This window comes from Rhinopithecus bieti, unplaced genomic scaffold, assembly GCF_001698545.2.
Source record: "Rhinopithecus bieti isolate Rb0 unplaced genomic scaffold, ASM169854v2 scaffold_23748, whole genome shotgun sequence".
NCBI classification, from domain to species: Eukaryota; Metazoa; Chordata; class Mammalia; order Primates; family Cercopithecidae; genus Rhinopithecus; species Rhinopithecus bieti.
In genome coordinates this window covers 2,531,695-2,558,854 of record NW_016811596.1, presented here as the reverse complement: position 1 = coordinate 2,558,854, position 27,160 = coordinate 2,531,695, and the positions used below count along the sequence as shown (strand labels likewise).

The 27,160-nt window shown below is 44.8% G+C and overlaps 1 protein-coding gene across 1 annotated transcript in view; it reads right to left on the bottom strand.

The window, feature by feature from the left end:
* Window positions 1–27,160, bottom strand: part of LOC108543641 (ovostatin homolog 2) — a 111,031-nt gene that overhangs the window by 45,471 nt on the left and 38,400 nt on the right. The window lies entirely within an intron of this gene.

Sequence of the window (27,160 nt, the reverse complement as noted above, 5' to 3'; positions counted from 1 at the left end):
TTTTTTTTTGACAGAGTCTCCCTCTGTCACCCAGGCTGGAGTGCAGTGTCATGATCTTGGCTCACTGAAACCTCTCCCTCCCAGATTCAAGTGATTCTCCAGCCTCAGCCTCCAGAGTAGCTGGTATTACAGGCTCATGCTACCACACCTGACTAATTTTTGTACTTTTAGTAAAGACGGGGTTTCACTATGTTGGCCAGGCTGGGCTTGAACTCCTGACCTCAGGTGATCTGCCCATCTCAGCCTCCCAAAGTGCTGGGATTACAGGCGTGAGCCACTGTGCCCAGCCTGAATTTTTAATACCAAGCTCTATTTGCCTTTCATGTGAAATAATAAACTGTGTAATCACTTACACGTTTGGTGAGAGAGAAAGAGACAGATGAAAGAGAAAAGCACCCAGATGTATTATCTTCCACATCATGATCCAAGAGATGAAGAAAAAGTCAGTAGGTCGTGTCCGCTAGATCCATGTACAGGTCAATGTGCTAGGAGCCCAGATGTTCTCACTAGTCAGGGAAACCAAGTATGGGACTATATATCCCTGCAGGAGATTTTGTCAGTATTTCCTGAGTCATTCTTAAAAGTTTAAGACATGTTTAAATTTTAGCCACCTCCCAGTGTCTTACATGTCATTAGATGTGTCATCTAATTTACAAAACAGTCTTGCATCAGCACTTCCTAGATATAAATTACGATGCCTATGAGTGAAAACCTAATTTCAGTAAATTCAGTTATTGTAAATTAATTTGTATCTCACTATTATTTCCTGGTTGAGAGCTAAATCTATTTTGAGAACTCAGTACCAATTTCTGGTTGGCAATGTTCCGTATAGTTATTACAATGAAACAAAAATAATAAAGGCTTAAGGAAGCTCTAAATGAAAAAAAATTAAATATTACTATGTATTTTTTATTACTAATTGTTGATGTTGTATTTTCCATACGAAGTATTTTTATATACAAGTATCCTGGTAGGAAAGTTTATTGAAGCATTACTTTTTCTTGTTTTGCATTTCATTTTCTTCTTTTCCTTTACCAATATCATTGCCAGGTATTTTGTGTTTCTTTGTCTTTAGAGTTTTGACTAAATAAGATGCTCTTAGAAAACAATCTCGGCCGGGCGCGGTGGCTCAAGCCTGTAATCCCAGCACTTTGGGAGGCCGAGACGGGCGGATCACGAGGTCAGGAGATCGAGACCATCCTGGCTAAGACGGTGAAACCCCGTCTCTACTAAAAAATACAAAAAACTAGCCGGGCGAGGTGGCGGGCGCCTGTAGTCCCAGCTACTCTGGAGGCTGAGGCAGGAGAATGGCGTGAACCCGGGAGGCGGAGCTTGCAGTGAGCTGAGATCTGGCCACTGCACGCCAGCCTGGGCGACAGAGCGAGACTCCGTCTCAAAAAAAAAGAAAAAAAGAAAACAATCTCATGATTGCTGTGACTTTATCACGTATCACAAAGTGGTTTCATCGGGCTCTGCCTCTGACATTGCCCGTTTACTGAAAACAACAAGAAATCTATTTTACCAACAGTTTTTTCCTAAAATTCAAGTTAATTATATCATATCCTCTTTAAAAATCCTTTAATGGTCCACTATTACTTAGAAGATAAATTCCAAACTCTTTAGAAAGTTTCTTAAGGTTCTTATCTATCTTTAGCCCCCACTGCTTGCCCATCTTTAGCCCCCACTGCTTGCCCACAGACGTTCTGCTTTCTTCCCTGAAAACACCAGCAACGTGCCACACCCTTTCGTCTCTCCATGTGTATTTGTGGGCTCAATCTTCTGTCTAGAACCTCTCTATGACTTCCTGTCTACCAGTACATAGATCCTCGTTGTTCTTTTGTGATTCAGTTCAAACTTTCGTAATTCCCAAACTGAAATTAGCTGTTGCTGCTTTTAGCTCCCATAACACGGGTACTCATCTCTATTAGAGGGTGTCATGTCACACTACAAATATTTAGTTTTTATGTAATATACGCCACTTGGCTGTGGGAATCTCAGAGATACAGCCTGCATGTTTTATTCATTGTTGAATTTCCAATGGGTGGTATATGAATGCTAGCACCTCTTGAGTCAATCATGACTTTTAGTCTCAAGTTTTCCATAGAATCTTGTATCTGAGTACAACTAACCATATTCTTAGGGAGCAAAATAGGAGAATATTAACTCTCCCAGGAGGACAACTTCTTTCCATTCAGCCCATCCTATGCCGTGTTTGAAGTAAGCACTACTGACTCCCAGACTTTTAAAGAGAACCCATTATTGGGGTGTTAGTTTTCTATCTAGGGGTTGTACACGGGCTTTGTAATGTGGTGAGAAGCAGATGCATCTTTCTGACTAATAATATCTTCTGCTGGGTTCCCACTTCTGTATATTACAGAGAACTAGAAAAGATTAAAGCTAGTCATCATCTGTATTTACGGTATGGTCAACTTAATGGGGCATTAGTTTTTATTTTATTCTTACTGTATTTTCACCTAACCCTTTATAAAAAGCCTGTTATCATGCACTTCTTTACCTATGAAATTTTGGCCAAATCTAAAGACAATTGCCCTTAATCATTTGACTAAGACAGTGGACTTTATGCTTTCAATCTGCTCCTTCCTCTTTATATCCCAGTTGGCTAACAGTCTCAGATTAGTGACTACTTGTGTTATTCTCTGTGAAAAGCAACACCCAGACCTACCTCTCTTTATGTTTGCCTGTTACTGATTCCTTGGGGTTTCCTTGCCCCTTGCCACAACACTCATTCCAAAGTGTGAATCTAAAATGATCACTTACTATTTGAGGAACGCAGTCAGGCATGCACTTACATATAGAGCATCTTTATTAATTAAAATGCAGAATATAAATCATACCAGTAGTAGGGCACATCTGGAGATCAAATGCTTTCTCAGACTTTAGTAATCCATTACAATTTAGAAATCCAGACCTAACATCGATAACAGGAAAGTTAATGTAAGAAATTTCCAAAAGACAAATTAATACAAATGCTTGAATTTGTTGAGTAGAAGGTGGATCTTGCAGAACACTTATCTTTTATAAGGAGAATGAAATTCATCTTTACAAACACACATACAATCTCATCTATCTGATTTGAAGACATTATAATTATTAAATATTTGAATAATAACCCTCTGATAAATAAATATATGAGCATACTACATTGACTTGCATATACAATAATTTTCTAGATTGTCAATTAGCACCTAAAATTTGGAGTAAATGCCCTAACCTTCTATCTAGGACTCATGTTTAGAATTATGATTTATTTTCTTATTTTATGGAATTATAACATATATGGAGTAATTCTATTCATATTATTTATACTTGCCTCCAACTCTCTAAGTTACATCTGACTTAAGGTATGGATTGTTCATTTTTTTAGATTTTCCCAGAGATCTCAAAAGTGAATTTTGTACATTAAACATTATTCAAATTGAGAGATAGATATAAATATAGACCTCCCTAATACACCTTCAAATTTGGTAAAAGTCTTCTAACTGTTTAAATGTGAAACAGTAAGAATAACAGAAAGACATATGTACACATGAACACAGACATACATAAGTTTTTTACAATACAATAACAATGTTATTTGCATACAGGATACAGAGTAGTTGTTTCTAATTCTCAGTCTATGCATGGGAAATACCCTTCTACTGTGGGAAAAGATTTCATCATTTACTAGACAAGAAGGATCTCATTCATAAAGTTAAGGGCGTGGAGAAAATGGGAAAAATGATGGTGTGGGTTGTCTATTAGGCAAACTGGGAATGCCGCTTCCAGCATACGGAAAAAAATCCTTCTTTATTCACACACATTCCAATGTTCACTTCCTCGTCTTATAAAGCAGAGATGTGTTTCATTACAACTATAAAAGTGCAATGCTGGGCTAAAGCCTCCTTACCATTACTACAAAAAAGGATTATAAACAAAATCTAAATCAATGCTTCTAACTTTAAGATCATTGTTCTAATGTTTTAAAAGAATGCATCTGGGATGCCTTTTATTGTAATTTTTTTTAACAGCAGTAATTTATTTTATGAAATTTTAAAAAATGAGTTCAGTAATTGTCAAAATAAAGCACAAATAAGACGTAAGTCCAAGTCTGAGTATGTTGTGAATACGTTGGAATAATGTTATTAATAGATATTGTTTGCTTTTATGGCAATGAATATTCCTATATTTAATATAAGAAAACATTTTATATTCAAGATGCCTTTCCCTACAATGCAAAGTAACTGAAGTTTATAGGTAATATATACAATAGTATAAACAAGAATAAAATAGTATAAATAGTATAAAAAATAAACAAGACTGGGCGTGGTGGCTCACACCTGTAATCCCAGCACTTTGGGAGGCCGAGATGGGTGGATCACGAGGTCAGGAGATCGAGACCATCCTGGCTAACACGGTGAAACCCTGTCTCTACTAAAAATACAAAAAATTAGCCGAGCGTGGTGGCGGGTACCTGTAGTCCCAGCTACTTGGGAGGCTGAGGCAGGAGAATGGCGCGAACCCAGGAGGCGGAGCTTGCAGTGAGCAGAGATCACACCACTGCACTCTGGCCTGGGCGACAGAGTGAGACTCCGTCTCAAAAAAAATAATAATAATAAATAAACAAGTAATATATACTCATGAAAAGTAAAAGAAAATAAGAAAAGAATAAATTATGCTTCCAAGCTTAGTGAAGACCTATTCACTCTTCCAAAGTCAGTTTCAGTATATAACTTCTCTCCTGTGTTTTCACCACCTTTCTTGCTTCACTTTCTTTAAAGTATGATTCTTTAGGTAGTATTGATCATTTTTGATATTAAGAAAACATAAAGCTTCTGGAAATAATTCAAATCATTTTGCAACCTGTGGCTGTCATCACTTTGCAAAGCATGTGGTGTTTCTTCGTAGCCAGTTGATGAAGGCTTAGGGAGATTTGCCAGGAACTTACCATGAGTCATGGGACAAATGGGAACTTGTCCTTCCCTCTGCAGAACCTGTTCTTGAGAAGCCCTTTGTCCAGAGCCTCAGCAGGCAGCTGGTTCATACCAGCCAATGGTAAGCAATGCTCATCTGTTCTCTCCTTTAAGGCCTCTCTTTGTGTGAAGACTCACAAACACAAGTATCTGTGGTGGGGCTGTGTCATCAGGGCAGGCTCACAGTGCTCTCCTCTGAGTTACCATTACTGAACATAATCAGGGTGTGTAAACTTGTTTTATTTGGCATAAAAGCTGTTACAACAAGTTATAAACATTTCTAGAGCTTCTTACTAGTGGAAGCACAGGTAATCTCTCAGGCAGAGTGTGGTTGGGACTGAATGCACTCTGTTGGGAAAGGCCTGTGGTAAATGCAACACCTTGGCACAAGAAAGTTATACTTTTGTTGTAGTGTAAACCAAAAATAAAATTATAAGCCCCCAACCAACAGAATGAACCCCTTCTGTCAGCCAAGGACATCCTACAGTAAATCTGAAACACTAGTTCAGGCCACGATAGGAGTGGGAGGTCAGATGTATCTGATTATACCTTCCCCCTTTGGAATCCAGGCACTGCTAACCAGCATTAACATTAAAACAGAGACCTTAAGACAAAATACTCTTTGTAGCAATAAGACACCAACATGACAGATAACAGGACCTAAAAGAAATTGAAGTATTTTACCCCCAAATATATTTCTTTCCTTTTTTTTTTTGCTTGAATATGATCATTTTTAAAAATTTTTACTTTAAGTTCTGGTATACATGTGCAGAACGTGCAGGTTTATTGCATAGATATACATGTGCCATGGTGGTTTGCTGCACCTATCAACCCGTCACATAGGTTTTAAGCCCCGCACCTAAAATATATTTCTTTGACATATTTTGAAATGGATCTGCACAGCTGTCTTTTGTGGGGAAAATCTACATTCTACAGAGAATCGTCTTCCTTTTCCAAGTCATTTACCTGATCCAGAAGAGACTTAACTAAGAGTCTGGCACCTTTTTAAGTCTGATAAGAGACGTTTACAATCTGTTGTCTCTGAAGCCTGCTACCCAGAGGCTTCATCTGCATAATAAGAATCTTGGTCTCCAAAACCCCTTATCTTAACCCAGACACTTCCTTCTATTGATTCCAGGTCTTTAGATAAACTATTTTAGCCGGGCGCGGTGGCTCACGCCTGTAATCCCAGCACTTTGGGAGGCCGAGGCGGGTGGATCACGAGGTCAGGAGATCAAGACCATCCTGGCTAACACGGTGAAACCCCGTCTCTACTAAAAATAGATAAACTATTTTAATCAATTGCCAATCAGAAAATCTTTGACTCCACCAAGGACCTGGAAGCACAGTTCCCTGCCCCGTTTGAGCTGTCCTGCCTTTCTAGACCTAACCAACGTGTACCTCAATTGTATCGATTAATGTCGTATGTCTCCCTAAAACATGTAGATTCAAACTGTGGCCCAACCACCTTGAGCGCATGTTCTCAAGATCTCCATTGTGTCTTCATGGGCAATGGTCATGCAGATTTGGCTCAGAATAACTCTCTCCAAATATTTTACAAATTTTGACTCTTTTCATAGGCAGTAGCTTTCAGAAAACTACAATTACTCAACCTGACTTTAAAATATTAACATGTTAAGAATTTGGTTTGTGTGTAAAACATTCATTCCTTTCCTTGTAAGGTAGTTACAGAGAAGGACAAAGGCCTTGGAGCCTCATGGTGAGTGTCTGGATCTTGGTTCTACCACTTCTCAGATGATCAACCTTGGATGAGTTATTTGAATTCCCTGTGCTTCCCTTCCTTTGTCTATAGATGGGAATAGTCACAACACCATACCTTATAAGCTTGTTGTGGAAATTGAACAAGTAATATATTAAAGTGATTAGAACAGTGACTGACACCGTAAACACTGGGTAAGCCCCTACAGAGACTAAATATTACACCCCAAACCCCCCACACACCCTACAAAATTCTAGTCATAAAGAGCATTAGTATGAACAATGGATTGCTCCTGTCAGCCAAGTCCTCTCCAAAATGATTTTCCTGAAATCAGTATAGAAACAACTAAAAAAAAATGAGATGTCATAAGTTCTATATAATGATGCCATAGAATAAAAGAGGAAAGGAATTGAAAAAGAAAAGTAAGAACATCTTTATCAGGTGCAAGTAACAGAATACCTAAATAATAGACTTGTTAAAAATCAAACATTTATAATCTCATTTGGCACAAATCCTGAGAACGGAGGACTGGCATTGGTTCAGCAGCCACTCATGCCATCAAGGAGTTTCCTAAATTCTTTCCACCCTACTTCCTTGATGTGTCAGTATTATTTGCAGTTTTGGCTCCTGAAGTAGCAAAGATTATTTCTTCCCAGCAGTATCTCAATCTGAAAGAAAAGAGTGAGCAGAAAAAATAATTTTCTTCCCCTACATCTCTCTTTTCTTTTCTCTTCTCTCCTTCTTTCTCCTTCTCCTTCTCCTCCTCCTCCACCTTCTCTCTTTCCCTCTTCCTGGTCCCCACCTCTTTCACAAACTATTGCAGATGCTATATTAGGAAATTCTCCTGTATAGCTCCTTAGCCAGACCTAGTTTATATCTCTCATTGCTAGGCCAAAGTAGTGAATGCTGTGGTGTACCCTCTAGATAATCCCCTTCATGGCAGAGGCACTTATGACCCTAGCTGCTAGGAATGTTGGTGGCTGTTGGCTGTCAGATGAATTCAGCTCTGAGAACTTCCCTCAGCATCAGAGAAACATTTCACCCAGGTTCCTCCTCCTTTGTAGGGGTAGCTCAGTGCACAATAATGGGTACTGTGTGTGTATAAATGCACGGCTCTGTTGCCTTAAATTAGGACAATTCTGAACAACCACCCCAACCCCACAGCTCCCCATGGGATATACTGAGAACTTTATTGTGACTGCCTTGTAGTACAACTCCTTTTCTGTACAATCCTGTTTCCTTCATCCTCTACAGGTATTGATCTTTAGAATTCTCTCCAATAAACCCTCTACCCACAAATCTCCATTTCAGAGTCTCCATTTTGTGGAACCTGATCTGTGGATTCCAATCACTATAAGAGGGGATCGTGATAATATGATCAACTTAAGAAACAAAATCATGATTCATCTGAGAGCACTTGAGGCCTGAGCAAAATACACATTCTCTAAACTTAAAAAGAAGAAGAAAATCTCATGGGTGAGCAACCACAAACACAGAAAAGTGCATTGTTCAAGACACTTTATTTTGCCGTTTACATTGTATTGGACGGATGGGAAGGAGTGAACAGAAAGTTGTGAGCAAGATAAAAATACTAAAATGTCATTCTTTGGTACAGTACAAAGAAAATGAGAGCTCACAAAGATCAGTGACCAGCAAGAACAATTATAACATTAACATGGGCAGAGTTCCCTAAAAGAAGAATCCAGAGATGGTCTAAGCAGTGCTTCTCAAACTTTATACCTACCCAATCTGAGGACGATCTTGTTAACTTGTGGATTCTGGTTCAGCATATGTGGGTAGGACCTGACATTCTGCATTCATTTCCAACAGCCTCCCAGCAATGCAAATACTGCTACTCTTCTGACCACACTTGGAGGAGCAAGGCTCTGGAGCCTCTGAAGCCCAGTTCACCATTACATATGGCTGGGGAAGCTTTGAGTAGCCTTGATGTCCAAGCTATGCCTTTAGATCAAGGGATTTAAATTGTGGTCTTGGGCCTAGTAGTGCCAGTACCACTTGGGATCCTCTTAAAAATACAAGTTCTTGTGCTTCAACCAGATCTATTGAGTCAGAATTCCAGGAATGAGTCTCAGCAATCTCACCATCTGGGTGATTCTGATACACACTAGAGTTTGAGAACCACTGCCTTGCTTTGGCAATCCTATTAAGTTGGTCTAAGTGAGACATCAGCATACACATTAAAAACAAACAAATTTAAAAAGCCCAGGCTCCTAGCATGTTCAAGGAAAGTCCACCCAAGAAAAAATGTGACCTTCTAGCACACTTGTGCTAGAGGTTTAAGAGAACAAATCCAGCTTATTTTGGCATATGATGTCCCTTATGGGATGAAAGAAATGGGTAACTTTTTTTCTCCCTAAGTAAGTAAAAGATCAATTTTCAGTCCTCAATTTCCTGGACTCACTTGCAGCACTGGACACTGTTGACTACTCCTTTTTCCCTGACAGTTTTTGACCTGGCTTCCAGGAAACCACACTGGTTTGGTCTTTCTCTGACTTCACTGGTTTCTCTCTCACAATCTCCTTGGCTGATTTCTTCTTAATCTGCTTCTCCCAACCTCCACATATTCAAGAGCTTCACAGGAAAGGCCCCAATTCTCTTCTCTATTCAGACTCACTGCCTGAGCAATCTCTTCCCATCCCACAGTCTATGTGCTCACAATTCCACAATTTGTATTTTTTTAGCTCAGAGCTGTCTCTCTCTCAAACTCCTATACTGATTGTCCAACCTCCAACCTGATATCTCCATTTGAGTATATAAAATCAGAAGCTCAAAGAAGAATTATTAATCTTCTACCCCAAACCTATGTCAGCCATGGCATAGCTCAGATAATGGCAATTCTTTCTGTAGAATTAGCTCTGGTCAACAGCATGGGAATGATCTCTGATCACTTTTTTTTTTTCTCATTCCTTGTATTCAGTCCAGGAAATCATACTGGTTTTACTTTCAAAATATACCTAGAATCTATTGCTTCTTACCAGCATCTCCCCTACTACAACCCTGGTCCAAGCCACAACCACCTTTTGCCTAGATTATTTTCACAACCTCCGCCAGGTCTCCTGCACTTCTACAGCCTATACTCAACACAGCAGCCAGCTGATTATTTTAAAACATAATCAGATCAGGCCACGGCTCTATCCAAAACCCTGCAATCATTCCCAGTTTTGCTCAGAGTGAAATCTAAAGCCCTAACAATGACCCTTGATCCCCTACCTGGTTTGGTGCCCCAACAGGGTTCTTATCTCTCTGCCTACTACTGTATCCTCTTTGCTCCAACTACTCTAGTGCTATGCTAACTTAATTGTTGTTTCCCAAACACACAAGACACACCTTAACTTTATGGGCCTTGTTTTTTTCTAGCTGATCCCACTGCCAGGCTTAGTCTTTCCTTAGATGTCTATGTGGCCAACTCCATAACCTCCTTCATGCCTTTGCCCAAATGTCACTGCCTCAATGATATCAACCCTAAGCCTTGTGTTTAGCTTTCCAGTCTTCTCACCTCCCAGAGTGTTCTATGTCCTCCTGCCCTTCTCTACATTTTATATTTTCCATAGCACTTATAACCTCTTAATTTCCTCAACTTTGCTTATCCATTATGTTCATTATTATGTTTGTACATTTCGTTTGATTGTATCATACGTATTGTTTGTCTCCCCCATTAGAATGCAAGCACCACAAGGGCAGCTGTTTTTGCTATTTTCATTCATTGATATTTCCCAAACACCAAGAAGAGTATTTGGCAACTATCAGCTTTCAAGACTGGTGGTCTGAACTAAAGCAGCATGGCAGTGCTGGATAAAAGCATGTGGATCTATGAGTCATTCAGGAGGTAGATCAACAATTGTCAATTATCAACACTGATAGAAAAGAAGATGAGAGAGAGAAGGAGGTAAAGTTGATCCTTAGGTGATGGATGATGATATTGCCACACCCTGAGGCAGGGATCTAAATTGGAGAAACTGGTTTGGAGTAGATTATGAATCCTACTGAGGTGCCTGTGGGACATTCAATTAAAGAAGCACCTTAGGCAGTGGTATATATGCAACTGAAATGTGAATATAGAGGCATATATTTGGGATACACAAAAATACAGATAGTAACTGAAATGCAGGATATTTAATGTGTATAGTGAGAAGAAGGTTTGCAATAGAATCATGAAAGAATTATTTAGTAGTAAGAGAAAAGTGGAGACAAAATGAAGATCAGTAAATATCCAGACAATGAGAAGGAAAATGTGATTGTTATGTGATTATTATGGGAATATAATCTATATCTTTAGGATATGGATATAATCCATCTTTAGAATATGGATTATATGTTGGAAGGAAAAGAAAACAATAAAGAGAAAGAGGCTGAGGATAAAGAAGAGAAAGACAACAAAATTGATGGAATGAGAAGGCGGCCAAAGAGGATGAGATTTCTAGAACACAGCAAAGGAGATGTTAGTGTTAAGCATTTCAGCTACTCATTAAATGTATATATATCTATATGTATATACACACATACATATATACACATATGTGTATAGGTTATTGTTATACATATGCATACACATACATATGTGTTATGCACATGTGTGCATATGTGTACACATACATATATTCACATGTACATATGTTTACGTGATGTATGTGTATGTGTATGTATACATACATGTACACACATACACCCATGTATATATGTATATACATTCACGTATGTATATATGTATATACATGTATGTATGTATATACATACATATGCACACACATAGTTTATTTCAAATTGCAAGAAAGTATGTGATTACTGTATAAGAAAATGATAGACACAGTTGATTATTATTCCCATTGTTCAAAGTACTTTTGCATGGAGCAGGAAGGGTGGACATAAAAGTGCCATGTGATGCTTCAATAGCACAAACCTTCTCCAAATCACAGCTATACATTCTCCATGAAATATTCCATGGTAGTCTACTTTACTAAAGACCTCTTCTTAAACACACACACACATACACAATCATACGAATATAATCACATCAAAGCTTGGCACTTCCCGTTCAACACTCCTGAATTAAAATGTTCATTATTTATTATTAAAATTTGGACCAGGAAAATGACTTCAGTACTCTGTTTAAAAAGAAACTGGGGAAAGGTTTTATTGAAAAGGGCAAGAGAGCTGTATTGTTCATCTACCCTCATCTATTCTTTAGATGGTATTTTTCTCTCAGTTCCTTATTGTGACAGTGAGAATTTTCCACCATAAACATTAAATCCAAGACTGTTTCTTTGCCTTGAGTTATATCAAATAGCTGACTTCGTTATGCCTTCCTTGCTTGCTTATAATTTAAGGAGCAATTTTATTATGTAATCAGGCTAACTACTAAATACGTAAGTAAAATGGGAACTGAGAATTTATTATTTACTTAGGAAAAAAAAAGTTTCCCATAACCGGGTGTTATGTACCACAAAGTATACTCCCTTCATTTTTCTTGAACCTTTATCACAAATTGCACTAGAAGAGTCACTCACATTTTCCTTAAGTGGAGTCTCTGAAAATCCACAGGGCCCTGGTACTTTAAGAATATATAAGTCAGGCTGAGCATGGTGGCTTACGCTTGTAATCCCAGCACTTTGGGAAGCCAAGGCAGGGGCATCGTTTGAACCTAGGAGATAGAGCCAGCCTGGCAACACAGTCTCTACAAAAATACAAAAATCAGCTGCGTATGGTGGTGCACACCTGTAGTCCCAGCTACTCAGGAGGCTGAGGTGGGAGGATTGCTTGAGCCTGGGAGGCAGAGGTTGCAGTGAGCCATGAGTGTGCCACTGCACTCCAGCCTGGGCAAAAGTGCAAGATTCTCTCTCTCTCTCTCTCTCTCTATATATATATATGGACTCATATATTATATAATATATAATATATATTATAATATATAAATATATATTATATATATAGTCTATATATATGAAAAGATACAACAAATATATGGATATCTCTATTCTTAACACAATGAAATCAACTTATGTGACACCAACATGGATGGACACTAGCTGTTCACCTGTGATAAATCAATGAATGAACATGTTAATTAAAGCCTCAGGTATAATTTAGACACGCTATGCTTTTTTTTTCTACTTCTCCCCTATTCTTTGATGATCTTTATGTTAGGTTTATTGTGTTTTATCTCTAGGGGACTATCAGTATATCTATATATTTGTCAATAAAACTTATTCTCTTATCCTATAACAACACGGCTTCCATCCCAGTTCCTAGGGATTGGGGCTAAGCCCAAGTGACAGGAACAGTGTGTATTATCAGGGTTCTCCAGAAGGACAGAACGAATAGAATTGATGTATATATAAAGGGGAGATTATTAAGGAGTATTGATTCACACAGTCACAAGGTGAAATGCCACAGTAGGCCATCTGCAAGCTGAGGAGCAAGGAAGCCAAGTCTGAGTCCTAAAACCTCAAAAGTAGGGAAGCCGACAGTGCAGACTTCAGTCTGCAGCCGAAAGCCCAAGAGCCCCTGGCAAACCACTGGTGTAAGTCCAAGAGTCCAAGAGCTGAAAATTTGGAGTCTGATGTTTAAGGGCAGGAAGCATCCAGCACGAGAGAAAGATGAAGGCTGGAAGACTCAGCAAGCCAACTCCTTCCACCTTCTTCTGCCTGCTTTTCCAGCTGGCTGGTAGCTGGTTGGATGGTGCCCACCCACACCGTGGGTAGGTCTTCCTGAAGGTGGGTCTTCCTCTCCCAGTCCACTGACTCAAATGTTAATCTCTTTTGGCAACACCCCGAAATGCCCAGATACACCCAGAAACAATAATTAGCATCCTTCAATCCAGTCAAGTTGACACTTAATATTAACCATTGCAGGGCAGAACTTCAGCCAGTGTGGAGCCCATAGAGTTTGCTGCAGGAGTGTCTGTAATGGAGCATGGCCAGGGTTGCCCACACCCTTAGGCTTTACTTGCTCCCATAGGAAACTTTAGCCTTAGGGAAACTATTAGACCTGAACTCTGCAGGACAGTCTTGAAAATGAGATGAGGTCAGTCCAACCTGAGCATCCGTTTGTCTGCTGGCCTCTTCTGGGGCCCCAGAATGGTTGCACCTGCTTGCAGTGCAGCCCCAGGTACCTCCTGGGGCATTCATTATAGCTCCTGAACTGGTGGACTTCACCTGACCAGTAGAGTGCTCCAACAGAGCAGCCCTCACGGACATGTACTAGCCTGCCCATTCCCTCCCAGTGCAGCGTCTCCCATACCATTTCGCTGATTTGTACTCACCCATGATCACCCCTGACATTGCTTTGTTTGCATTCCCTCACCCACCAATGTGCATGTGCACATGCACCCCACCATGCCACTACTGCTGGGATGAGTGCACATCACGCCCCTCCTCCCTGCCACACTGCCATTGTCATTGAAGTGTTTGCAGGCAGAGAGCGCACCAGCCCAGCTCCTGCTAGTGCCTTGCTCCTGAGCCCGTACCTACACTGTTAATGGCATAAAACTAGGCATGGAGAACAGCAGACTCACCCCTGCTGTGAGTGGCCACTGCCATCCACATGAATGTGCAGAGGGCACACATGGTCCTGCACCCACCAGCACCCCATCCCCATGCTAACACCGCTATCAGCATGAAAGCGTACAGTCACCAGGACTCCTGAACTGCATGCACTAGTGCAAAGAGACAGGTCTCAGGCCCTGGCTTTGTTACCTGGCTCCTCAAGGTTAGGAACCTGATGTGCTGGAGGGACCAAGGTGCCCGCTGTCCCATTGAGTTTTGCTGCCACTACTGCTGCTGGGAACACCTGCACAGAGGCTGGCACCCCAGCACCCAGTAGTACCTTGCTGAAGCTGACAAGCATGCGCCCCACCACACTGCTGCTGCTGCTGCTGGTGGCACGTGTGAATGAGGAGGAATCCTGCTGCCACTGCACCACAGGATGCTTTGGCTGGCACCACCCATCAGCATGCTGTGATCAGCAGTCTGGGAGCACCTTGGTCCCTTCAGGTGCTTGGTCCCTCACCTTATTCCTTTCCTTCCCACCCCTCACTGTTCAACAAATAACTTGAATGCATTCAGTTTGTAAAGCACAGTGCTGGGCCCGTGGGAGCCAGAGATGAATCAGACAACACACATCCACTCTCAAAGAGATTCAGGGCTCCCGGGAGGTAAGAAATGAACATCAATAAGCACAACACCCCACAAGCCTTGGTTTCACATCTGTTTAGCAGCAGCATGACCTTAAGGAGGTCACTAACAGGTCAATGTCTCAGCTTCTTCCACTGAAAAACAGGAATGGTCACTTCTACCTCACGGAATTACCTTGAAGATGAAAAGGAGCTGGTGATGTCTGGTGCTCCTGTCCTGGCTGACACAGCTAGGTCCTCAGCATTTGCTATTATTACCTGTAAGATGGGGAGCAGTGAGGGGCTCCAGGCACTCAGGAAACCCAGAACCCCCACAAGCGGGCAGGGCGGGGTAGGCGAAATTTCAGGGAGGAGGCAGTCTAGAGCAGATCACGGAGAGGGATGCTCCAGGTTTGGGAGACAGACACTCTGCAAGAGAACGCCATGGAGNAATATATAAATATATATTATATATATAGTCTATATATATGAAAAGATACAACAAATATATGGATATCTCTATTCTTAACACAATGAAATCAACTTATGTGACACCAACATGGATGGACACTAGCTGTTCACCTGTGATAAATCAATGAATGAACATGTTAATTAAAGCCTCAGGTATAATTTAGACACGCTATGCTTTTTTTTTCTACTTCTCCCCTATTCTTTGATGATCTTTATGTTAGGTTTATTGTGTTTTATCTCTAGGGGACTATCAGTATATCTATATATTTGTCAATAAAACTTATTCTCTTATCCTATAACAACACGGCTTCCATCCCAGTTCCTAGGGATTGGGGCTAAGCCCAAGTGACAGGAACAGTGTGTATTATCAGGGTTCTCCAGAAGGACAGAACGAATAGAATTGATGTATATATAAAGGGGAGATTATTAAGGAGTATTGATTCACACAGTCACAAGGTGAAATGCCACAGTAGGCCATCTGCAAGCTGAGGAGCAAGGAAGCCAAGTCTGAGTCCTAAAACCTCAAAAGTAGGGAAGCCGACAGTGCAGACTTCAGTCTGCAGCCGAAAGCCCAAGAGCCCCTGGCAAACCACTGGTGTAAGTCCAAGAGTCCAAGAGCTGAAAAATTTGGAGTCTGATGTTTAAGGGCAGGAAGCATCCAGCACGAGAGAAAGATGAAGGCTGGAAGACTCAGCAAGCCAACTCCTTCCACCTTCTTCTGCCTGCTTTTTCCAGCTGGCTGGTAGCTGGTTGGATGGTGCCCACCCACACCGTGGGTAGGTCTTCCTGAAGGTGGGTCTTCCTCTCCCAGTCCACTGACTCAAATGTTAATCTCTTTTGGCAACACCCCGAAATGCCCAGATACACCCAGAAACAATAATTAGCATCCTTCAATCCAGTCAAGTTGACACTTAATATTAACCATTGCAGGGCAGAACTTCAGCCAGTGTGGAGCCCATAGAGTTTGCTGCAGGAGTGTCTGTAATGGAGCATGGCCAGGGTTGCCCACACCCTTAGGCTTTACTTGCTCCCATAGGAAACTTTAGCCTTAGGGAAACTATTAGACCTGAACTCTGCAGGACAGTCTTGAAAATGAGATGAGGTCAGTCCAACCTGAGCATCCGTTTGTCTGCTGGCCTCTTCTGGGGCCCCAGAATGGTTGCACCTGCTTGCAGTGCAGCCCCCAGGTACCTCCTGGGGGCATTCATTATAGCTCCTGAACTGGTGGACTTCACCTGACCAGTAGAGTGCTCCAACAGAGCAGCCCTCACGGACATGTACTAGCCTGCCCATTCCCTCCCAGTGCAGCGTCTCCCATACCATTTCGCTGATTTGTACTCACCCATGATCACCCCTGACATTGCTTTGTTTGCATTCCCTCACCCACCAATGTGCATGTGCACATGCACCCCACCATGCCACTACTGCTGGGATGAGTGCACATCACGCCCCTCCTCCCTGCCACACTGCCATTGTCATTGAAGTGTTTGCAGGCAGAGAGCGCACCAGCCCAGCTCCTGCTAGTGCCTTGCTCCTGAGCCCGTACCTACACTGTTAATGGCATAAAACTAGGCATGGAGAACAGCAGACTCACCCCTGCTGTGAGTGGCCACTGCCATCCACATGAATGTGCAGAGGGCACACATGGTCCTGCACCCACCAGCACCCCATCCCCATGCTAACACCGCTATCAGCATGAAAGCGTACAGTCACCAGGACTCCTGAACTGCATGCACTAGTGCAAAGAGACAGGTCTCAGGCCCTGGCTTTGTTACCTGGCTCCTCAAGGTTAGGAACCTGATGTGCTGGAGGGACCAAGGTGCCCGCTGTCCCATTGAGTTTTGCTGCCACTACTGCTGCTGGGAACACCTGCACAGAGGCTGGCACCCCAGCACCCAGTAGTACCTTGCTGAAGCTGACAAGCATGCGCCCCACCACACTGCTGCTGCTGCTGCTGGTGGCACGTGTGAATGAGGAGGAATCCTGCTGCCACTGCACCACAGGATGCTTTGGCTGGCACCACCCATCAGCATGCTGTGATCAGCAGTCTGGGAGCACCTTGGTCCCTTCAGGTGCTTGGTCCCTCACCTTATTCCTTTCCTTCCCACCCCTCACTGTTCAACAAATAACTTGAATGCATTCAGTTTGTAAAGCACAGTGCTGGGCCCGTGGGAGCCAGAGATGAATCAGACAACACACATCCACTCTCAAAGAGATTCAGGGCTCCCGGGAGGTAAGAAATGAACATCAATAAGCACAACACCCCACAAGCCTTGGTTTCACATCTGTTTAGCAGCAGCATGACCTTAAGGAGGTCACTAACAGGTCAATGTCTCAGCTTCTTCCACTGAAAACAGGAATGGTCACTTCTACCTCACGGAATTACCTTGAAGATGAAAAGGAGCTGGTGATGTCTGGTGCTCCTGTCCTGGCTGACACAGCTAGGTCCTCAGCATTTGCTATTATTACCTGTAAGATGGGGAGCAGTGAGGGGCTCCAGGCACTCAGGAAACCCAGAACCCCACAAGCGGGCAGGGCGGGGTAGGCGAAATTTCAGGGAGGAGGCAGTCTAGAGCAGATCACGGAGAGGGATGCTCCAGGTTTGGGAGACAGACACTCTGCAAGAGAACGCCATGGAGGACGAAGCAGCAGAGCAACAGCAAGCAGCACCTCTGGCTGGAGCTGTGCCTTTAAAGGAGGCGTTGTAGGAACCATGCTCCTCTTGGGGTGGCAGAGGGATGGCCAGGACCATGCCTGGGCTCCCTGTTCAACCATCTCCAAAGATGACATTCCCCATGAGAATGTTTCCTATGAAGCCAGGCCAGCCCTTGACCTCTGCAGGGCTGTCACTGGCCCTGGCCCATCAGCAGCAGCATGCCAGTCCCTACAGGGTGATGGTGAGAAGGAAGCAGAAAGTGCCCACTCCTCACCCAGATTCACTGCTTCTCCTCGCCTGCCTCTGTCATGACCCCAGGGAAGCAGACCCTGAACCGGGGATCTGGCCTTCACCTTTATCTTCTCCATTCTGGGATAAAAGACCACACATTGGGCGCAGTGTACACTGCTCCCCAAAATCATTGAAGTAAAAACTAAAGAATGATGTGCTCATTATGCAGGCTGCTTGGGGGCCACCAGATGCCAACGAGTAGAAGGAGAGAGAAGGAAGGATGGAGGAAGTAAGGACAAGGGGAAAGGGGAAAGAAGGAAGGGGAGCGGGGCAAGAAGAAGAAAGAGAGGGAGGAAAGGACCAAGAGCCTTGCAGAGAAAATTCCCCCTTTTTCTGAGGAAAGGTGCTGGGCAGTGGCGCGGCTTCTTGGGTGAAGATGTTGGGCAGGGGCTGACGGGCAACGGCAGATAACAGCATCCAAACTTCCACACACGAAGTCTGTCCCCTCCTCTTCCCCGTGCTGTCTCAACCCCTCCTTCTGCCTTGTCATCTATATCATGGGAAGCAGGTGACATATCTGGCCCAATATTTTGGGGCCTAGCTTCTCCCAGGTGAAGAGGGGGCAGACTCAGGGACAGGAAGAGGTGGCTGGGAGGGGCTGGTGGGCAGGGCTGAAGAGAGCCTGGGAGGTGCTTGTCATTCCCTCCAGTTTCTGCAAGCTCCCCCGCTGCGGCAGAGCAGGAGGGAGCACAGCCTGGAATGCTAATTTGCCAGGACCTCACCTGCTGAGGCACAGGTGCCAATGAGGCCAGGGTCCAGCCTAGGGCCTGAGATGGGGTGGTGGGGAGGAGAGAGACAGTCTCTCCTCTGTCCACCTGTCTCTTCTGTGCAGGAGGTTTCCAAGCAGGTGAAGCACATTGAAAGGGGGAGGTTCTAAACTCGTCACATTCCCATCGAAAAAGCCCATGGAAAATGAAAAGCCCACACACTCTCCCATTCCATTGCCACAGGAAGGGGGCAGGTGGAGCAGGAGCAGTGTACATGCTCCCCACACCACTCCCAATTATCACGGACTCCTCCCTTTCCTTCATTCTCCTTCCCAATCTGCTACTGTGTCCTGTAGTTGGTCTCTTTGAATGTCTCGTCCAGACTTGCTTGCAAGTCCCCTGATTGCAGCCTCATCCCCACCATGTCCTGACTACAGCAACAGCCTCTGTGTGTCTCTGCCATCTGCTCTCTCTCTCTCTCTTCTTGTCCCCTTTGTGACAGGTGCTTGATGAACCTTCCCCAAACTCTTCTGACCCATCCGTGCCCTGCTCAGGACCCAATCACAGTTCCCTAACACTCCTGAATCAAACTTGAAGTCCTGTCCTGAGTACCCCATGGGCCTTAACTCACTCATCCCAACTTCGCTCATTACCTTGCCCCACACCCTGCCAGGGAGCCTCCCGCGACACCGTGGAGGATGCAGAGGAACCAAGGCAAAGCTCCTGTGGCACCATCCAGAGAGACCAGGCCCACAGGCATGTGGAAAGTCAGCCTCCAACACCCTGCTCTGCAGGGAAGGAGCTGAATGCAAGGGAGAGGCAGCGCTGTCTGTGCTGCCCGTGCAGAAGTCCCAGCCCCAGCCCCAGTGCAGGCCGGCTTCCCCGGCAGCCTGTCATACTCTTGAGTTCTCAGCCACTTTCAGGCTTCTCTCCAAGCCTGTGGCCTCCATTTCTAGACCCCAGCATGGGACCTGCATGTCAACCTTGCTACCTTAGCCCCCTCCTCCAGGAGCCTGACCTGTGTGGAGTAGGCACGTGGTTTTCCTCTCCAGCACCTATTTCCTCCTTACTCAAGCAATGGCCCCATTTCCTCTAGGGAATCCATCTCAGTTCACGAGCCTCAGATCGGGCTGCCCCCAGAGCTCCTCAGTCTAAGCCAATCAGTGTGTCATAGTCCCTGGCCTCAGCAATCGATTCTGGGACAGACATGAGGACCAAGCCAGGTGGGATGAGTGAGTGTGGCTTCTGGAGGAAGTGGGGACACAGGAGAGCATTCTTTCCTGCCAGACCTAACCCTGGGTCATGAGTCTAGCCCCACTGGTTGTCACCTCACCACCGTGAGAGCAAGGCCTGTCTGGGAATGTAGCCAGCCCAAAAGAAGCAAGCTGACATGGAAGGAAAGCAATCCAGGCCCGGATGACGTCGTGTAAGCCCTGAAACTCCGAAGCCTGCTCTACTGATTGGTTACTTGTTGCTCAACCTGGTTTGGAGAGTTCTGACTGACAGGGTGCCATCAATTTTTAGTGATTTCTCTCTCCTGTAGACCCCTGGAAGCCTGTGCGGTTCATGCTATGCAATGAAGAATCAGCCTCGCCCTGTGCTCTCCCATTCCCGCCTCTAAGCTCCTAAGGACATCGTGTTGGCCACATCTTTGGTGTCTCTCAGGGTCCAGCACAATGGGGAGCACACGGTGGGAGATGGATGTGGTACCTGGAACTCAGCTGTGAGGAAGCTGGGACACAGGCCCAGGGTTCTTGAGAGACATCCTCCCCTCCCTGGGCTGTGCCAGCCACTTGGAGAACCTGCACCCACTCTCAGTGAACTCAGCACTCCCTTCCCCAGGATACGCCTTCCTGCCCATCTCTCCTCATCCCATCCCTGGGCAGGGGACATGCAACTGTCTACAGGTGCCAAGTGCCAGGATGGGAAAGGAAAGCCACCAAAAATCTAAGGCTGACCTCAGAGAAGGGCAAGCATGCAGTCCTCATCTTGATGAGGAAACATAATTTCGGAGGGAATAGTTTTGCCCTCCATTCCAAGCGCTGGACATCAGGAGGCCACAATCTGGGGCTGATGGCTCTTAAAGACTTCCGTCCTCTTGCCGAGGCATCCCTTGGGTACATTTAGCACAACAATAAGCACAAAGGAGCATCCAACACTTTCTGTAACTGCTGGTAGCAGGTTGATGAATGGCCACCATGGGCAGTCAATGAGTAGAGATTACCAACAGGTAAGAGCGAGCATTTCCTGAAGGCTTCCTAGGTTCCAGGCACTGTTCCATTCCTTTGCATGTTTTAATTCATGTAATCTTTGCAACAGTTCTATCAGGAAGATGGCATGATTACCACAGTTTCACAGATGAGAACATGGAGGCTTAGAGGGATTGAGTAAGCTGCCGAGGGAACAGAGCAAGCAAATAGGGAAGCCGGATTTGAGTCAAGGCATTGGCTCCAAGGCAAGCCCTCAGCCAGTTCAGTGTGAAGCCTCTTAATTACGGGGACTTTGTAGACAGGCTTGAAGCAGGCCAGTGAGTCAGTGGGCAAGGGAGAGGCAGAACAGTTAAGAGGATCTGGAGGCAATGATCATGCTTCATCCCCCATTTTTCAGTTTGGGAGGGCTTCCAGGAAGAGGTGGGCTTCCAGTTGGTGACAGAAGAGGAGGCTGCACAGTGAAGGAGCAGGGACTCCAGATCTGGTGACGATCAGGTGTGGGCCGGGGTGAGGGTGGCTTGGACCAGGAGAGGGACCTGAGTCAGGCAGTCATATACTTCATGCTGGGATCTCGCATGCGAGGCACAGTCTGAGGTCCCGGGAAGAAGACCAAGCCTCATTTCCGGTTGCTTGCAGCCAAAGACAGGACCTGTGTACCCAACAACCCCTGGGACCTTTGCAGGAAACAGCAAACACCATTCACTCACTCGAGTTAGATACACTGAATGAAAAGTCACTGGAGCCCAAGGACTGTGCGGGATCAGTGCTGCCGATACAACAGGCTGCAGCCCTCCCGCTCAGCTCCCTCAACGGCCTCCCTGCACTCCAGCCACACTGGCCTCCTTTCAGAGTCCTCTACCTCAGGGCTGTAGCTCATGGGCTTCCTTCTTTCTGGAATGTTCTTCCTGACCTACCTACTCACCCTCAGATTTTACCACAAACGCTATTTCCTCACATCCACCTTCTCTGATCCTCGAGACCAAGCCAGGCTTCCCATGATGAGCCTCGCCGCACCTCATCTCCCCTCCACAGAGGCGGTAATAACCCACAGAACCCAGGGCCAAGATCACTGGCTTTGAACCCTGGCTCTGCCACTCGGCTACATCACTGTCTTTCTGTGCCTCAGTTTCCTCATCTGTAAAATGGAGATAACAGCAGTGCCTGCTCATAAAATGTGGCAAAGATTAAATGAGTTAATGCACTCAGATCAATGGTGGAGCATGGTTAATGCTATATGAATATTCGTGAATGTTATAAATAGGCCTTATCACAACTGTAATTAAATAACTGCTCATGCATTGGTTATTTAGGTCTGTCTCTCCTGCCGGAATATTCACTCCAGTTGGACAGGGACACTGCCTGATTCATCACTGGATCTATAGGGATTTTTCTCAGTGCCTTGCACACAGGCACTATTGGGTAAATTTTTTCTGGCTGCAGGAAAGAGTGAAGGACTAGCCCCCTCCCCGTGGGAGGAAGAGCGTGAGTTTTGAGAGCAGAGCCAGCACAGGAAACCAGGAGGCAAAGTGGGCGGAAGGGAGTAAGCTCTTGGGCTCTCAGGAGCAAAAGCTTCCAAGCCGGGCTCTCACCTTGGCCCCTCCCACCCTTCTGGAAGCCAGCTGGGTCCTCCAGAACCAGGAATCCCCAAAGGGACTGCTCCCAGAGGGTGTATTGTTGGGACTGGAGAGAGGACTGCCCAGAACCACCCCCTCTGAACAGGTAGGGGTGGGTGGCAGCTCCCACCTGCTCAAGATGTCTCTGGAGACCTTCTGCAGGCACTTCAGGGCATCCGCCACCTGCTGGACGGCCTCCTCTCCCTGCAGGTCTGGTGGGATGAAGGGCAAGGCGTAGGTCTGACCTGCCAGGAAATGCTGGGTCCTCGCAGAAGTCATGGTGTCTGTGGGTGGGAGCCAGAGCATCAGAGCCACCCATGTCCACCGGCATTCACCCCACCACAGGGAGGGTGATGTTGAGACAGCACAGCCCCCATCCCAACTGTGTGCATGGCTTCAGGGAGGTGGGGAGGGGGAGGGCAGACAGAGCATTTGGTGGGAGTCCAAGATCTCATAGGAGATGGGATTCTGCTGATGGCTGCTGAGTGGATGAGGGAGGGAATGGGCAGGACCAGGGACTGGGGAATTCGTAGGGACAATGGAGGAGCTCGGAGAAGAGGCAACATTTCCTCACCCCTTATAAAGTGTTTGGTACCTGCCAGGAACCCTGTCCATACATGATCTCCCCACCTTGGGTACACAAGAAAGGAGCCCCCGCTGCAGAGGAAAACAGAGGCTGGAAACAGGGATACATGGGCAGGGTGGTGGTGAGAGAATTGCCCGAATCAACTGCCAAATGGTGCCCAGGTTGGAAAAGCAAATGTGCACACATGGGTTCTTCCCACTTTAACCCTGAGGAATTCGAGGCCTGCTTCTGAGACAGTCTGGGCAGTGGCTAGTGACTCTAGGTACAGGAGTGTCCAGGCCCTGCTCACCCAGGCTAGAGCTTAGGGAGCCAGAAGGAAGGAGGTGCATGTGGGGGTGCAGGACAGGAGGGAAAAACACTCCTCGAATTGCAAGGTGAGGGCAGAATCTATTTACATTGGGTTGAATTAACTCCTCCCCTTGATGCCACTACAGCAGGAATCACATGGCAGATGGCTCCGATTTGATTGGCAAGAGACATGCCAGGAAGAATATTAAAGGACCAGGCCCCTATAATTAGGCCTAATCATAGCCTGTTGTTTGAAAAGGGTATGAAGGACATTCATCAGGCCTGGCACTGTGCCCTAGACCTGCTCTCCTGGGCACTATAGTGGGGCCCTCCATTGCAACAGAGGTGTGGGTGGGCCTGGGTGAGTGTGGCAGGAAATGCCTAGGAGGCTCTACTTGGCCTTAAAGGGCTGTGTGACCTTGGGTAAATTGCCTTCTCTGAATCTCTGGTCCTTTCCATTTTCTATTCTCCAGGCTGAGAACTGCACTCTGACACATGGTTATTCCCAATAATAATAATAATGTGTGTATCATGCATAACGCACTGCACCTCTTCACCACGCTGGCACCTACTCCTCTGCTCCCCCTGCCGGCTTCCTCAGCCCCTTCTTCTACCCTGATGGCTCTCTCCTAGCCTCCTCAGGCCAGCACTTTCCATGATCTGAGATGTCCGTCCTCCTTCCTCTTCAACTTTTTCTCCAGCAGTGAGTTCCTCCTGCTAACTCAGACTTCCAGGAAGGATATCCTCTGCTTCTCAGACCTGAACCTGCTTCAGATACTCATGAGGGCCCAGGAGCGACTCCTCACCTCCCACTTCTCTTCCCTCCTGTCAGATAACCAAGGCATGGCCAACTGATCTCCAACCAACTGAGGAACCCAACCGTGTGAGGTCACCACACCCGTTCCCAGAATGTTCTCCTTTCCCCTTCTTTGTATTTATACTGATGGTGATTTGCTGGTCATTCTAACTTAGTTCTGTGCCTCAGTTTTCCCATCCGTAAGATCAGGAGGAGGATAAAGATGTAAGATATTTTCTGTGCACATCTTAACATGAATTCCTTGTTAGTTACCACATCTGAGGTTGTCTGTGTGTGTTTACTGTACTATCCACGTGAAAGGATTGTACAGACACGAATCTAAACAAGGAAGAAGCAAGTCCATTCAAGGAGTAAGAGACTGATTGATGGTTTATTCATTCTGTCTGCAAACATCTACTGATCATCTATTCAGTGCAGACCATGATCACAACAAAGATGAATAAGACCCCATGTAACAGCCAGGGAAACAGCCTCAAAAACAGTTGAACTCTAATCCAGCCATGAGTACAATGCTAAGGAGGAACGAAGCCCTTCTGGGGTTAGGGAAGTCAGGAAAAGCCTATTAGCAGAATGTGTGCCTCTCTACCAGGCCCAGGGAGAAGGTGCAGAGACAGCGTTCCAGGTGGGGAGCAGTGGCTCACACCTATAATCCCAGAAGTTAGGGAGGCTGTGGTGGAAGAATCAAGACCAGCCTGGTCAACATAGACTCCTGTCTCTACCAAAAAGTTTTAAAAAAAAAGAATTAGCTGGGCGTGGTGGTGCAGGTCTGCAGTCTGAGCTACTCAGGAGGGATGAGGTGAGAGGATCATCTGAGCCCCAGGAGGTCGATCCAGGCTGCAGTGAGCCATGATCATGCCAGTGTACTCCAGCCTGGGCAACAGAGTGAGATCCTGTCTCAAAAAAAACAAAACAAAACGAGGGAGCTCCCAGGTAAAAGGAATATCTCAAACAGAGGTATGCAGTGAAACGGCAAGTGGTCTTGAGTGGTGGGGACACAGTTATCCTTGAGGAAGTACCAGGAAAAAGAATGATAAAGAGAGGCCAGTTTGTGAAAAACACCCAAAACCAAGGCTAGGAGTCTGGACTTGAGCCAGGAATGAAATCCTTAGACCTGTGCTGTGCAGTATGGTAGCCACCAGGTACATGCAGCCACTCAGCACTGGAAATGTGGCTAGTCTAAACGGAGATGTGCTGTCAGTGTACATACACACTGAATTCCAAAGACTCAGTAGGAAAAGAGAACATAGACTATCTCATTAAAATCTATATTGATTCCATGATAAAATGACCATATTTTGGATATATCAGATTAAATAAAATGGATCACTAATTTCTTCTGTTACTTTTTACTTTTAAAATCACATATGTGATTTCCATGTTTTTCTTTTGTTTTCTTTCTGCCACACTCAGTGTCCTGTGATTCCGAAGAAATGAGACCCAGTTCTTTTCAGGCAGGAGCTATCCTAGAAAGGATTCTGGTATAAGCATTAAAGTCATTCATAACATTATCATTTTATGGCCCCTTCGTTCTGTATCTGGTAGCTCTTAAACTATTATCCTGAAGATAATCATTATTGTGCCTCTCAGCAGATGGTATTTCCTTATGCTACAATGGTACTACAGATATTAGCTCATAATACCCATGTATGTTAGAAGCATTCTAACACCTTCCCAAGAACTTTTCCATTTAACTCTTAATAACGGTGAATTTATTATTATCTCCAATGTTACATAAGGAAATGAAGTTGGAAAGACCACACGGCATTTTTTTCAGCAATGAAATGCTAGTTGAGATCAAGGCCAGACTTGAACCTATGTTGTATGACTATAGGGCTTTTGTTATTGATCAGTATGTTTTATTGTTTTTATACATTAAAATTGCACAACTTGGAGTTCAAAAATTTTGTTAGTACTACCAATTTTAAGATACCTCATCATGATACTTTGTCTTTATGTAAACCTTAAAGGACAGGTTTTTTTTTTTTTTTATACTGACAGAAGAACAAGGGAATCTGATACTAACCAGCCCCTCCTGTATGGTCAACATTTTTGTACTTTAGTATACATCACATCAATCGTTTATCTTTATAACACACTTTGGAGTCATGTAGTAATATTTTTAGAATTAGAAAATCCAGGCACAAAGGTTAATAGGCAATTATCTTTTGCAAAGCCTGTGGCGCTCATCTGAAAAGATGACGATCACTTCTTATTTAGTGGAAAGACAATAAATAGTTGATAAATAATAGTCTTCCATCAGGGAGTTTTGTAATGGGAAACCCTAACTCCTCAGTTCCACAGTGGATGACTGCAATTCACTCTAGGTCTTTGATATTTTATTACCTGCTTATCCATTTTGTTACCTTTTAATGCATTACATAAATGCATATTCTTCTTTTTTTTTTTTTTTTTTTTTTTTTTTGACGGAGTCTCACTCTGTTGCCCAGGCTGGAGTGCAGTGGCCGGATCTCAGTCACTGCAAGCTCCGCCTCCCGGGTTTACGCCATTCTCCTGCCTCAGCCTCCCGAGTAGCTGGGACTACAGGCGCCCACCACCATGCACAGCTAGTTTTTGTATTTTTTTTTAGTAGAAACGGGGTTTCACCGTGTTAGCCAGGATGGTCTCGATCTCCTGACCTCCTGATCCGCCCGTCTCGGCCTCCCAAAGTGCTGGGATTACAGGCTTGAGCCACCAAGCCCGGCC